Source organism: Protopterus annectens, chromosome 4.part0, assembly GCF_019279795.1.
Source record: "Protopterus annectens isolate FY-2018-M chromosome 4.part0, PAN1.0, whole genome shotgun sequence".
In the NCBI taxonomy this organism is placed as follows: Eukaryota; Metazoa; Chordata; order Ceratodontiformes; family Protopteridae; genus Protopterus; species Protopterus annectens.
Genome location: NC_056733.1, coordinates 1,404,389,688 through 1,404,405,701, shown reverse-complemented (window position 1 = coordinate 1,404,405,701; position 16,014 = coordinate 1,404,389,688).

The window sequence follows — 16,014 nt, the reverse complement described above, 5'->3', positions numbered from 1 at the left end:
AGGGTGAGGTCCCCAGTATTACACACTGTTCTACCAAAATAAAGTGGTTTTGTTAACCACTACTGAAAGGAAGGCTGTGGAGTATATTGGGTTCATCGGAATGTTAGAAGCCATAGAATGGTGGCAAGGAACTTCCGGTCTATTTGAAACTTCAGTGAAAAAAGAATTAAAGGGACCAGGTGCTTGTATGGGTATCTTTTCACCTTGCGAACATTGATTTAGATGCTGGGTGAAGAGCCCAATAAGAATAGTAAGGTCCCCTGCAGTTTGACTAAGTCCACCATCTTTTTGATGCTAGAAGTCATCAGCTGGATCAGTAATATCCATAACATCCAAAGCTTTCATGGGTGACAAGAAGCCATAAAGAAAAGATCAAGAACCACAATAAAATGGCTCAGTACTGTGTAAAGTAACACAAATTACCACTAGAAAACACCTGATGGATGCAGGAAGCAATAGCGTGAGTGGACCACAAGTATGATGTTCAAATCCAAAAAGTAGTTTATTTGACAGAGTTCTGTCCCCTGCTAAGACAGAACATAGGCTGGAAAGATGCTTAGGGGGTGCCTCTTGCTTTACATTCAAAAGGGGTTTGAATATGAAGAACATCTTTGAATGCCCCCCCCCCAAGACTTCCACTAATAACATGAGAACTTTAGGTACATGGAAGTGTGGTGCTTGTCAATACTGTAATTATATGTGAGGAGGCGATACCTTTTCCAGTTTCTTGTTTTGGAAAACCTCTTTCCCCTTCCCTTTGGACAAACTGTGAAACTAGTGGGGCTGTCTATTTGGCTGTCTGTGTTCAATGTTCTAGTTTCTACATAGGAAAGATGGAACAAGCTTTTAAAAAAACATGTCTATGAATACCTTTATGACATCAGAAAAAAGATAGCAAAAAATTGTTATTTAGGCACTATTACTTGTTCCACAACTACTAAGATTAACTTTAGATTTTTTTTTCTGCAAACATCTTTATTAAATTTTCACATATGACAAAGGAACATTTCTCCTAGAGGGGTGACTGGGAAACACTAGAGCACAGAGAGCTTACCTGGCAGCTGAAACTGAATGCAAATTATGAACCGGGGCTGAATGACAAGATTTCGATTAGTAGTGTTTTGAGAACCAGGACAGGGAAGTTGTAAGCGTATTCAGTTTTTGTATGGTTCAACATTTATTATGGTGTTGTGTTACAATTAATTAAGGTTCATCTTTTATATCTTGTACTATAAAAATATATATTTTTTTACTGTACAATTTTACTAGATACTTTTAGGTTAAGCGTTCACCCAACTTGGTTTTTTAAAGTGTTCATATTACTAGGTTTTGTAGATATTGCTTTCACATCATTTGTTGCTTTTAGCTGTCTTGTAGCCTTAAGTTTTACATTCCTAGATCTAATTATTTAATTATTTAATGCACCTTTATTGTCATCCTAATTTGATTGGTTGTTATAATTTGATTGGTTGCCTTTGAGTTTTTAAATGCTAGCTTGTTGTAATTTTCCCCATGCTCTGATGAAGTTTCATACCTTCTGGGATGAAAGCGCTTAGCAGGAAACAGAACTCTTTGTCAAATAAGCTACTTTTTGCATTTGAACATCGTACTTGTGGCCCACCTGGGCTATTGCTTCTTGCATCCATCGGGTCTTTTAACTGTGTTTTCCAGTGGTTATTTGTTTTACTTTATGCAGTACTGAGATGTTTTTTGTGGTTCTAACTCACTGGATTGCCAGCTGGTTCACAGACAGGACCCAAGAAGTCAGGATCATTAAGAACACCTCCACCAAGAGACTGGTCACCAGGGGAGTACACCAGGGCTCCATGCTGGGCCCATTACTGTTTGGCATCTGTTTCTTGGATGTCAAGGCTAACTTTCAAGGCCTGTTGCTCACCAAGTTTTCAGATGACTGAAACTTGGAGCTATTATTGGTTCCCTTTAAGACACCAACATCTTGCAAGAGGGCTTAACACAGACAAATGACTAGTGCCAAAGCCATGGCCAAAACTCGTTGCCAAAAATGCATTATAATATACTTTGGTAAACTGTCAACCCAAGTTAATCACTCCATCGGTAAAACAACCTGAAGGATTGACCTAGTAGTAAGGGACTTGGGAACATATGTAGACAGCAATCTGTCCTTTGATCAACACATAGCTAAAATAGTAAGAAAATCAATCTATGTCACCCAACTTCTAAGAAAGGGTATGGTATCCAGGTCCAAGGAAGTTCTAATGCCTCTCTACTTGGCCCTTATGACACCTATCATTGAATGCAATGCAACCCCTTTGGTATGTACCTAACAAGATACTTGCAACAGTTGGAATGCCCACAAAAGTTTTTCACCAGGAGAAGTCAGGGCTTGAATAACCTTTCTACACTGATTGCCTAAGGGCTCTGTCTTTATATTCAGTCTCCTATAGGCTGCTGAGATGGGATTGTTGCCTGGCTTACAGGGCTTCCTCAGACCCAGCCCTTAAGGATCAGTTGCACATGCACAAAACAGACAGTACCAGAAACATTACATCCAGGGATCTGAACTTCACTTGTGACATAAACAAAACATGCTGGAATAACAAATGTGTGTCCCAAAGGATCCCAAGCTATGGAACAGACTCCCCTGAATGTAAAACAGAGTTCATCCCTGACTCTGTTCAAATGAAACCTTGACAATAGGATGGGAAATTGTAAATTTCCCTTGGTCTCTCCCCCATGTCCCTTATAGACAGAGGCCATCAATAAGAAAAGTATTAGCCTGACACCCCCTAACAAATACCTTAGTTATCTCCCTATTAACATGCTCATGCCCATAAAGATACCCATGATACTCAGAATCCAAATGAGTTTAGGGTGCACAGCTAGGACTGCAAGAGTCCTAGTGGTTGTTAGCCTAATAACAACCTATGAATCTATGACCTGCGAAGGAATGTCTAACAAAGAATATAATAAATAAATATACACATATTGTTAATGAATATGAGACCTGGTTGTGGAAATGATGAAGCCTTAACATTTTCTGCCAATCAAATAACTCCCTGATCAACCACTGAATGCAGGCAAAATGACTTCCATATAGGACCACTTAAGATTAGGATGGAAAGTTTGTCAGGCAATAACTGGCTTGGTATGATAAACTAAATTTGATTGTTTGCCTGCATTATGCGCACTGTTGTTCTTGTAACTAATTTACACTCTATGTAATATCCCAGTTTCTTAGCATTTTTTGCATACAACGCATCGTATCTTCACCATAACATCATTATTTTGCTCCGCATTACATTGTTGTTTTTGGGTACCCTAGGCCACACTTTTAATGTGATTTATTTTCTGAAATCTGCATCTTTCTTGGTTCTGAACTGCCTTTTACCACTTTTTTTATGAAACATTATAAATATTGAAGAAATAACATGCCAACATAGTGAGCAGTGGTAATAAACAGGTTGCTAGTTCTTGGTTTTCTATGCACTTTACTGTACATTTTGTTTGCCTAACAGAATACAGCCAGAGACTCAGTTTTATAGATTTTCTGTTTTGATAGTGAAAATTAGGGTTAACTCAGATAATTGACATTTTACACCTTACAGGCAAATTGAAATACAGAACTTGAAGCTTCAAATAAAATGTATCGGTAAGCTTAATCCAACTACTTTTGTGCATCCTTTGACATTTGAGACCCTATGAAATTGTCTGGGTACCTCCTCTGTTCAACATTCTGCCTACCTCTTAGGTTCATCGGTAAGGCATAGACAATTAGTTTGCAGACATTTACAAGGCTAACCAAAACCTCATATTCAGAAGTTCCTTCCAGCCTCAAGGAGGGTGAGATAAGGCAGAGTGAGGAAGAATTTGAGGATGCTCATCCAGTGATCTAGGTTTACCTGGAAGGTGGTAAAGTACTACTCTGCCTGACATGTAGTGGAAGTTTGTTCCAAAAGTGAGGAATATGTTGTCATATGAATCTATCACACCAATATATTTTATTTGTCCATTGATTCTTTAAATGGGTATTTGAGGTACCTCTTGTTCTGTGAAGGATTAGATCTTTCATGACTCAAAAGGATAGACACATGAATGAGTATTAAAAGACTGAGTACAGAAAAGAGCTGCCAGTCTGTCCTGATAACTATGATTTTTGAGGCCACTGATATTTTTAATTATGAATCTCTGAGGTCTCTCTCTAATTGAATGATACGTTTAGACAAATGCATACCAAAATGTTCATTATATTCAATAATAGATCTGACAAGGTATGAATTCTTTGGCATTTCTAAAGAATGTACAGCCTGACCAGTCATTTATCATGAGTGCTTTTCAATAGGTGCCTTTAATATATACACTTGCCAGATTTTCTGTATTTAATGCCTGCCACCCCACCATCTTTTCTGCATCAACCCCTCTTGAATTGTTTTTGTTTCTCTGAAACTTCCTAGTTATTCCCTGCATGTATTTTTTATGTGCGCTATTCTATTGAAGGCTAAACATCTTGTGAATCAGTATGTTGAGATTCAGCCATTTTCCCTGTATTAGTGTGATCTCAAGAGGAGGGCAGCCATGGTGGTGCAGCGGTTAGCATTGCTGCCTCACAGCAAAAGGTTCTCCAGTTCGATTCTCGGCTGGGGTGGCTTCTGTGTGGAGTCTGCCTATCCTCTTTATGGTTGTGTGGGTTTCCTCCGGGTGCTCCAGTTTCCTCCCACATCCCAAAGACATGCTGTAGGTGGATTGGACACTCTAAATTGGCCCTAGGTGTGAGTGTGTGCATGTGTGTGCCTTCTGTGGAAGGTTGGGTGCCGGGCTGGCAACTCAACACTGTAAAACTCCACTGCCAATCATGAGCGGACAGGTGATCTGCTGTGGTGACCCCTAACTGGGGAAAAAGGCGAAAGAAGAAGTGTGATCTCAGGAGGAAGTTTATATAAATAAGGGAAGTGGGCATATCTCTCAACAGTCCAGATTTTTGCAGATTGTACAGATTTTTGCCTCATATTTTTTTGTCTGTTCCTCATAAAATGTTTGATTTTTTGGCAAATCATTGAGGGTTGTAGTCAGAAAACAATGACAGACATTTGAGTTTAAGACTTCATACAATTCAGAAAATTCATGCTAATGCAAAACCTGTTATTCTCTCACCTTTCTAAGTTTATAAGGACAATATTTAAACATTGTTCTTATTTTTGGGCCTTTGTCCAGATTTCTTGCACTAAAATGTTGAGAGGTATGGAAGTGAGTAAAGTTCACCATACTGGTTGGGGGGAGGGGTTAGATAGTAAACCTCTCAAAATTCTAAATATCAATTGATTTTAATTAGCTGAATCTCATCAAGTACAATTTGATGACTTCACTTATGAGAAACTGTCATGAATCCTTTCATAACATCATAGGATCATAGGTGGTTACTAGGCTATCGACTTGGAGGTCATTTCAAGCCTAGCCATTTCATTCCAATGTAATACCATGTAATACCACAGAAATGTTAGTTAATACTGAAGATTCCATTTAGTAATGACTGCCCATGTCCAGGAGGGTAGTGGGCACTATTACTGGTAAGAATTTATGGTGCCCCATCCACTTGTGCAGGTTCCTGTTGAACAGTGTCATAGAGGTGCTCTGTTTCACATGAATAGGTAACCCATTCCAAAGATGTTGCAGTCACTGGAACATCTGTCCCTCCAGCATGTCTTATTTAAGTTGCAGGCCATATTTAGGTCCCTGGAACTGGTGACCTTAGTCCTAATTGATTTACGGATATGCAGCAAGTTCATTAGGTTTAGGTATGAGATTGCTTTGTAAGCCAGGCATAAGTCTCCCCTAAGAATTCTATACAATACAGAGTAAAGTGACAAGGTCTTTAGTCAGTCTGTGTGCAGCATGTTCTGGAGTCCTTTGATTGTCTTTGTTAGAAGCTTCTGAGGTCTCCCCAATTGCTGCAAGTGCTTTGTATATGTACATGCCGAATGGGCCATTATACTCAATTATGGACCGGATTAATGCCAAGTATAGAGGGGTTATAACCTTTTTTGCTCTTGAGGCAATGCTTTTACTAATCAAGTGCGAAAGCCTTCCTTACTACAGTAGACACATGGTGGTCTAAGTTAAGGTCGCGGTCAACTTGTGATCCCAAGTCCCTTACCACTTTGTGGGTGCTTAGGATATTGTTGTTGATTTGATAGTGTGAAGAGACATTGTTTGTTTTGAAGGGAATGATGATGCATTTATTTGCATTTAGTTTGAGACCATGACTAAGACACTAGCCGTTGGTCTGTTTGTAAGACTCTGCTAGAGTATACTGACATAATCTGGGGATTCAGTAATTTCACCCAGTTTGCAGTCATCTGCAGACTTGGTCAGCCACAACCCCTAAGTTTTGTCCTAAACTTCTGAGACGTATATACCAAACATTAGGGGACCCGGCACTGACCTCTTGGCACCCAGCTGGTAACAGGTCTGCTGGTTGATGTGGAGTCACCTACTTTAATAGTGTGTGTCTGGTTTGTGAGCCATTTAGCAACCCATCTTACAAAGAAGGGGTTTACATTCAGTTTGCTAGGTTTATTTGTAATTCCTGAATGTGAGATTGTGTTGAAAGCCTTTGCCAAGTTGAGATATGCTGCGTGCACAAATTTGCCCTCATCAATGGCCCTGGTCACATTTTCAAAAAAATCCACCGGCTTTAACAGGCAGGATCTGCCCTTGATGAAGCATATTGGGTAGGAGCCAGGGTTTGGAGGCCTCCTAAATCTTTAATTATGAGGCCCATAATGATGCATTCCATGGCCTTACAGATGAGGCTGGTCAGGCTTATGGGTCTATAATTATCTGGTTCTGTTGCTAGGCCACCTTTGTGGAGGGGAATAACTGTTGCTGTTCTCCATTCCACAGGGACAAAGCCTGTGATTAGACTATGATTGAAAAGAGTACTTAATGGTGTTGCTTGTTCATGTTTTAGCCTGTTTAGAAGACAGCCTGGATGCCATCTTCTTTCTCGTCTTACTAGGACAGCTGAACTTTATTTGGGGTTAATCAGAGTCTCCTTAATTGATGGCAGGTGTGTACCCAAGAAGACTGAATGTTATAATTAAATCAAAAGGTGCTTCAACAACGTATTAGTTTAAGGGTGTGCACACTTATGCAACCAGCTTATTGTATGTTTTTTTATTTTTTATATTTTTTCCCCTAACAGATATTTGTTTGTTTTTCAATTGAATTGTACAGGTTATAGGTCACATTAAAAGTGGGAAAAGTTTTGAAATGATTTATTGTGGTCTCATTTTTTTATATCCCAAAAATCTGGCATTTTAACAGGGAGTGTGTAAACTTTTTATATCCACTGTGTGTGTGTGTGTGTGTGTATGTGTGTATGTGTATATAAATATATATATATATATATATATATATATATATATATATATATATGTGTGTGTGTGTGTGTGTGTGTGTGTGTGTGTGTGTGTGTATTAACATTTGCATTAACACTAAATAATAATAAGCTACCAATATGGTAGTGAATTGCAGCATATATTAATAAAATTGAACAATTTAAACAACAGTACTATGGTATTCTAATAAGCCAAGAATAGCTTACAAAAAACACATTAAAACATGGAACAAGTGAGGTCTAGGATTTCTGGATATAAAAAAACTACGTTATAATTTCTAGTTTTAAAAAATATTATATACTAAATGAACAGTGAATATGAGGCTAAGTGGAAAAAATAATTTATGGCTGTGTAATGTTAATAAGCCCAAAATAATCAAGTTACATGAAGAAGTGATACTCAACAAGATTTGGTTATTAATATCAAATAATTTTCAATGTAGTGTAACCAATATATCTGACTCCAAATATTTATAAAATACATTAGCAGCTGCTTGAATCCTGATATAGAAACACACTGACTTAAAATGTTGGTTATTTACTATATTTTACTTTAGAGTGAATATAGGTTTATTAGAAACAGCAAATGAAATATAATGTTCTAACTAAGAGAAAATAAAATCTTAGTCTGGTATAATTGCATGGAATGAGTAAATGTTAAAAAAATTGAAGAGTAATAGAGGAATATAATATATCAATTGGAAGTTGGTTAACTGTACAAGCCATTATAGAATACATATTTAAGGGAACTCAACAATACTGCAGTGGTGGTGCTGCAGTAGCGTTGTCGCCTCATAGTAAGATGTTGCCCTGTTCGATTCTCAGCTAGAGCGTCTTCTGTGTGGAGACATGCGTGAATGGGTGTACCTTAGTTGAAGGTTGTGCATCAGGTCCGGCAACTCGGCATGTAAAAATCTACTGCCAATCATTAGCGGACCGGAGTTCCGCTGTGGCGACCCCTAACCGGGAAAAGCCGAAAGACACAACAACATTTAAGGGAACTCAACACTTTTCAGAATCTACCTAAAAAGAATACTCAAAACACAAATATTAACATTAAGAGTACCTTAATGCGATAACTTATGTGGGAAGTAATAATAAATTTATATTATCTAGCTATATAAAATTTTAAGACAACAGAATTCATGTTAAATAGATAATTACTGGACATAAATACTTAAAAATTGAAAATGTAATTTATTTAATTAATGTTAAGATCTACAGTATTAAGTGTACTATTCTATCATTATTATGGTATATACACAAATATTCTTAAATAGACAACACAAAATATCTAGAGTCACAAAAACAAAAGTATTTGCATATGCTGGAGATGTAAAGAAAATGCAGATGCTATTTGAGAACAATTTTTATTGAATGTACAAAACTTTGAAATTGTTGAGAGCAAAAGCAATTGTATGGCCATTCATTAGGGATATACAAATTTAAACTTATAAAAATATGATTTAATATAATATTCCAATAACAGCAGGAGTAAATAAGTAGCTCTAGCAAGAAAAAATATTAACACAAAACTGGTTAAAAGAGCAAAACTTAAATTTATAGAATTTTATTGTTCCTTTAGGAAGTCTGTGATAAAAAATTCTGATAATAAATTGTAAAAAATAAATTAGAATTCTGGCCAAAAATAATAGCAGGTATGGAAATATATAAAATGGTGCCCCATCAAATGAATGAATGAAGATGTTTATGTTTTTGTAGAATAAACATATATGGAGAGCATTACATATTGTAAATAGTAATTTATTATTTCATTAGTCTGTAAAATTACTTTATTTTATCTTCAACATGAGGTTGTTCCAGAAAATCCTATACTTGCCACTGCATTTGAGGACTTTCCAATATTTTTTCCTTCTCATCTTATCCTTTTCCTTATAGTCTTTCTTTTGTTTTTTTGGCACATTTGGTATCTGATTTTTGTCTACTTCTGCTTTGATTTCCATTCCCACTTGATTCAAAAATGCTTCTGATAAACTAAGAAAAACTGTCATTGTGTACTTCTTTTCCCCATGTTTTAAAACTTTTACTGTGTTTGGAACTAATAATGTCATCAGGTATGTATGCACCCCAACTACTACAGATCTATACATGTACTCAATTTCAAGGAGGCCCGTACCTCCTTCAGAGCAAAGAATATATAATCTTGGTATACATTGATTTTTATATGTCATTTGGTACATATAAAGCATTTTTCTTGTTTTTATGTCCAATTGATTCAATACTTTTTGGAGCCAATCAGCCACCCCAAAGTTGTAAGTTAGAATAGGGAGAACAAACTGATTTATGACTTGACCTTTACTCCAAGTATTTATGCACTCCCTTCTGATCAAGTTCCTTTATATCACATTCCTGTCCAAAGTTGATATTTTCTTGGTGCTGCAGCTTTCCTTGTTTACACATTCCCCCTGGATTTACTAATCTTCTATGCAGGACTAGTCTAGTCCTGCATGGAAGCGGCCGCTTAGGAGGAGGATGGCAGCGCACCATGCATATTAATGAAGGTGCGCTGCCCAACCTCCTAGGCATACACAGAGTGTGTATGAGTGCAGGGGGCATGTCTGAGAGCAGAGCTCTCAGAATAAGCACGCCCCTGCAAAGTAGAACATCAGAAAGTGGAAATAAATGAGCAAGGCCTCTCATAGGTGTCCACATATCCCCAACAGTCCCCCATGTGTACAACAGCAACAGTACATATAAATAAACCGAAGAAAACCCGTTATATTTTCTTAAATCCGAGTACAGCTAACCGTAGCTGCACAGGTGTGCCCATCGCTTAGCTATAGTTAAAGCAGCTTAAAAGGCCGAAGAGGATAACAAGAAAGATATATGCAAATGAAGCAGCACAGCAATTGTGTAGTGGGCAGGGTATCCACCTAATGAGCAGGCATTCCCGGTTCAGGTCCCACTGTAGCACATACCATTCTCCATGGGAACTCTGTATATGAACATTTTTTTCTCATATATTTGCTGTATAACCTGCTAAATAACATTCAAATGTGAACTGGACTACTGTATTAATAAGGCAATAGTAAGCAGGTTTAAGCACAAATAAGCAGTAATAAGCACATGTAAGCATTTGTAAGCATGTTTAAGTGCATTTGCATGTGGGTAAGCATTACCTACACAGATTAAGCAAAGTAGAAGCTGAGTGTTAGAAACTGTAACTGGAGGTTAGCAGTGCTTAGCCCCACGCAGACCCACGCACACCCGTGTACAACTTCTTTAATGTGCTGTAATCACTCTGTACCCAACGGCCCATGTTCTGCCCAGCAAGAAAATAAACAGTTTCTGTAAGGCTCAAACTCAGAATCTGTACACTATAGTCACAATAATTAACCACTAAGCCATCATAGCAATACATATCAAAGAGGTATCAGCAAACTAATCCTCACCACAGGAAAATCAAACCAAACATGTGAACTGAATCTATGTACAGTGTGATGTTGTATAACCTGCTACATAACATAAATATGTGAACTGGAGTACTGTAGTAAGCATAGATGTGAGATGTTATTGTAATAAAGTGTAGAAGTACCCAGGACCCCATACAGTGTATGTACACATGAATCATGGATACCAGACACATATATAACCTGTAATGAATAATAAATCATTGCCAAAAGGCAAATTAAATGCTAATTAACTATTAAGCAATGCTAACCGCTGCATAGCTCAACTTAGTAAGTGTAAGCAATGTGTAGGGCAGCCAAGTCAATCTGCCTAATGGTATACCTCTTTAAGCAGTGCCAGCCTTAGGCAAGCAGGCGTGCCCATAACCTAGCCTATTCAAAACCAGCCATTCATGGAAGAGTGCAGGAAACTGGCCGTATTTAAACCCCACAGGTGGAAATACTACCCATAACTGGTTGTAGCATCCTACTGCAGGCAGAATGGCTGGAGTTGGGGAAGGCACTCGATTTAGAGTACAGCACTGGTGCATCCAGGAGTCAAACATCATGGTATGGCTCTTGGTAAAACACCATGAGGAGACACTACTGCAGGGCCAGTACCAGGGCTTGCAGTATAAAATGGAGGCCTGGGACAGTCTCGTCTGTGACCTCACCAGTGCCACAGGTATCCCCCGGACTGGTGAGCAGTTCAGGCACCACCATGCTGACCTGAAGCGGCAGAGGGGGGATGTACTGGAACAGTGGATCCAGGAATCTCGTCAGATGCCTAATGCCCCAGTACTAAGTACTCATTCTACTAAGCAGGTAATAATTGCCTAGCTTGTGTATACTATGGATAGGTATGGCTAAATATCACTGTATTTCCCTGACAGCTGCAGATGAGTGGGCTGCAAATCAGCAAGCCCATGATGCTAGGTTGCAAAGGCTGCATTGCGAGGCAGGTTAGTAATTATTCTGCATGTATTGTCATAACACATAAATAGAGCCTGAGAAAGTGTTGTATCAGTAGAAATAAAGGTGTACTATTCTGTGAATAAAGGTATAACCCCTGGAGTGCTTCTGTTTACTCTTCTTTCATATGTCGTTGAACTGTTGCATACTATAAATAGTACTGTTGTATTAAGCAGTGTTACGCACACTGTGGTATGCAGATAAAATAAGTATGAAGGTCTGTATAACAATGTTGGAAGTGCCAAGAGGTCAGTCATATTGTACAAGTGAAGGAGACTTAGACAAAAAACATTAAAAGCTTCACATCAATTCCCTGATAGCACAATGTACTGTGATGTTAACTGTAAGTTTTATGTCACACACAGCAGGGGTTTGAATCCCGGGAGTGCTAGTAAGTTGTATGCATAATCATACCCCACACCTATACAGATTTTGTTGCAATGTTCAGATAGAAAACTGTATTCATAATTACACCCAACAACAGTACAGATTTTGCTAGAATGTTCAAATAGAAAGTTGTATGCATATTCTTACCCCTCAACTGTTCCAATCTGTCCAGCTAAATGGCCCACATCACCAACCTGGTACCTTGTTCCCCTGAAAAATCAGTGTGATGATTCAAGAAATGTAGGCAGCCATCAATGACATATAACTGATAGTCAAAAGTGCACATAGTCAGAGAATGTATATGAAAACAAACCTGCCATTCCAGCATCTCACCCAAAGTGTATGAGAGCAATTCTCAACATATGTTGCATTAACACCTGCATTTTGTCATGCCTGTATGTAAGACACGAGTCATGTATATAATAATCTATAAATATACCATTGTACAATATAAGGCCATTGGGTAGTGTAATAATACATGTAAGGGACAGATCACTGCAGTGACTACAAATGTAGTGAAAACTACAAGGATATATTAGTTATTTGAACTCTCTCACCCTACCATATGTGCAAAAATAACCCAATGACACACCTCAATCGATATGTGTACACTCCAAACTTTTGTTGGGACATATGTCCTATTGGTTTATAAATATTCACATTTGTTTCTATGCATGTACCATGTTAAATGCCCCCATATTGGTGGCCTGTTGCCATCAATGGAACCTGCATGCTGTTGTAATGGCCACTGTTGTTCCATATATGCATGTGTTCTGCTTGCTCTGCAACTGTTTAACATCTGGTGTGTTGGGTTAATGGGCATACCTATGCATGCTGTTATAACTAATCCTGAATGCTGTTGACTATTACTAACCCATATTTGTCTGTAAACCCATAGCTCGTATGGGAAGGCTGGTCCCAGCGGACCCACCTGTCCCACCTCAGCTGGCCATGGCACCAGGCACCAGCACGTCTGGGGCCCAGCCTGGGACCTCCTCCTCCGTAGCCTATGCACCACCTTCGGGTGGAACTGCCACAGGGGATGGGGCACGCCCCCCGCCGGGAGTGGGGGCGGATAGGAACCAGTCACCCGTCGTCAGGTCCGGGCCATGGTGCATAGGGAGATTGATAGGACATTTTAAGACCAGCTATGCCAGCTTGAGGGCCGAGTGGAGCAATTAGAAGGTGAGCCTACCCCTCCTACACAGCCCCCAGCACGGCCACCTTTGGGGCCATGAAGGTGCAGTGGTGACTGCTCATTGGTGGGGACCTCAGTCCCACTGTTTCCATTTAGGGGCTAATGGGCTTGAGACTTCCAAACACCCCTCCCCATCCAAGGTGTTTACATGTGTCATATACCGCCCCTGTATGCATCCTGTTTGTCTTGTCTGTTAACCTACCCAACCTACCTCCCCAAATATACCTACTATCCCTCCCAACATCCCACTCTCACCTGAAAAAAAAAGGTCTATCTATTCCCACAAAAACAAAAAAAACTCGCCATATACATAGCTATCCATTTTGCACGTTTCCACTGGAAACATGTAATCTGGTCTAATTGGCATCGCAACGCATTTATGTTGTCTGCACCCCTCTCCCAGGGGTTTGAGTGTCCAAATCTACCTCCAAATTCAGTGTATATGCACAGCTGTTGCTGTAGAAAAATGGGCAGCTATGGACCTTCCCTACACCTTTCCTGCACAAGCCTAGCTATTTTCCCAACTGTCTTTCCCTCTTTGTGCCCCTTTTTCACCACTTTCCTATCAACCCTTTTTTCTTTTCATTTAAAGAAATGAGCACGGGGCTAAGCAGCAGTACGCACTTTTAAGCAGCAGTAAGCGGGTTTAAGCCTGTTTGCACAAGGGTAAGCACTGCCTACACAGGTTAAGCAATATTGCAGCTAACTGAGTGTAAGACACTGTAACCGGAAGTTGCCAGTGCTTACCTCCCCGCAAACCCGCACAAACCCACTTACAACTGCTTTAAAGTGCCGTAATCACTCAGTATCCAACCACCGGTGTTCTGCAGAACCAACAAAATAAACAGCTTCTGCAAGGCTCGAACCAAGGACCCTGCACACCATAGACAAAAGGATTTTCCACTAAGCCATGACAGATACAAATAAATGCAATGTTTTCAGAAACATATCACCCAATCCCCTCATGCAACAGCACAGAGAATCTATACCTACAGCTAGATGGTCGTGTGTGTGCAAATATATTACTATCTAAATGGATACAACATATCTATAGATGTAGTCACACATATATATATATATATATATATATATATATATATATATATATATATATATATATATATATATAAAATTATCCACAGATGTATACATATATATATATATATATATATATATATATATATATATATATATATATATACAAATATACGAACAGATATACATGCAAATGCGGACAACTACACATATATATATCAACATCCATACGTCCACATATACACAGCAAGTTACACATATGTACGCAGATAAATGTCCCCATAGGTATATATGGACTTAGTTAGAAATATGTAAGCAAATATATACACCCACAGAGGTATATATGGCCAGACATCTGTAGATAACAATGGTAGATTAACAGACACATATATGTCCACATGCACTGTGAAAGGCATTGACAGGCCCCAAACAATATACGTCACATACGAATTGGCATACCCCCCGCCCAGACAAACAAGTCCACCCTGCAAAACACTACCAAGCTCAATGTAATGTACATGTGTCATTGAAATAGGGATTTAAATTAGCCCTCGGTCATGTTCTACATGTTGACATCACATCGTCCTCTCCCCCACCCACTAGGTGGCCTGAGCAGTACAGGCCCATCCAACCAAGGCCATCCCTGACCCATACATTCATTACCCACAGTTCCGCTTCCCCCCACCCGCTGCACACACACAGCCACCATCTCAACCCTGGTTACCGGCCTGTAGCTACCACACCACCACTCATTGCCCCCCCTCAGGACCCATCCCTTATGTTGTCTTGACCCAAGTATCGTAGGTCTGGCACACGTCATAGTCCATACACATAGCCATGGGTACCTATGTAACTCTGGCTGTAGACGAAAGTTGTATACCCAATGTTCGGGCTGTCCCACATGAGACGAATGATTACCTGGTACTAACAATAGATTTCATGTGTGACTCTGTGTACACTAACGGATTTAGTTGTAGGTATCTCAAAGCATACTTGGCACACAAGGTTGGTCGGTATGCACACGAAACAGTACCCAGCAATAACAGGCAACATGACAGCATATGTAGCTAAATATGTAGAGGTATGTGTGTGTATATATACCCATAACTACATGGAGATATACCTCTCCCTCTCTGTAGTACAAATGTATACATACATAGACAGACATATATATATAAATACCCATATATAGATATATACATATGCAGACACCCATACATCCACATCCACATGTCATTTTATATATATATATATATATATATATATATATATATATATATATATATATATATATATATATATATATATATATATATATATATATATATATATATATATATATATATATATATATATATATATATATATATGTGTGTGTGTGTGTGTGTGTGTGTGTGTGTGTAAATATACACAGATATATAGCTAGGATATGATACAGCAGTTAAGAATTACATATGTTCACAGACCGTGCCAATGGGGGTGAGGGACCCAGTCAACAAACGTGTAACACTTAGCATCAACCCCCACCCCCAGCTAGACAGGTGAAACATACAAATACACACTAAAAGTAAACAAACCACTGCTTCCCAGACTATAGGCAGGATACTACCAGTGGGAGAGACCCGCCAAGTCTAATC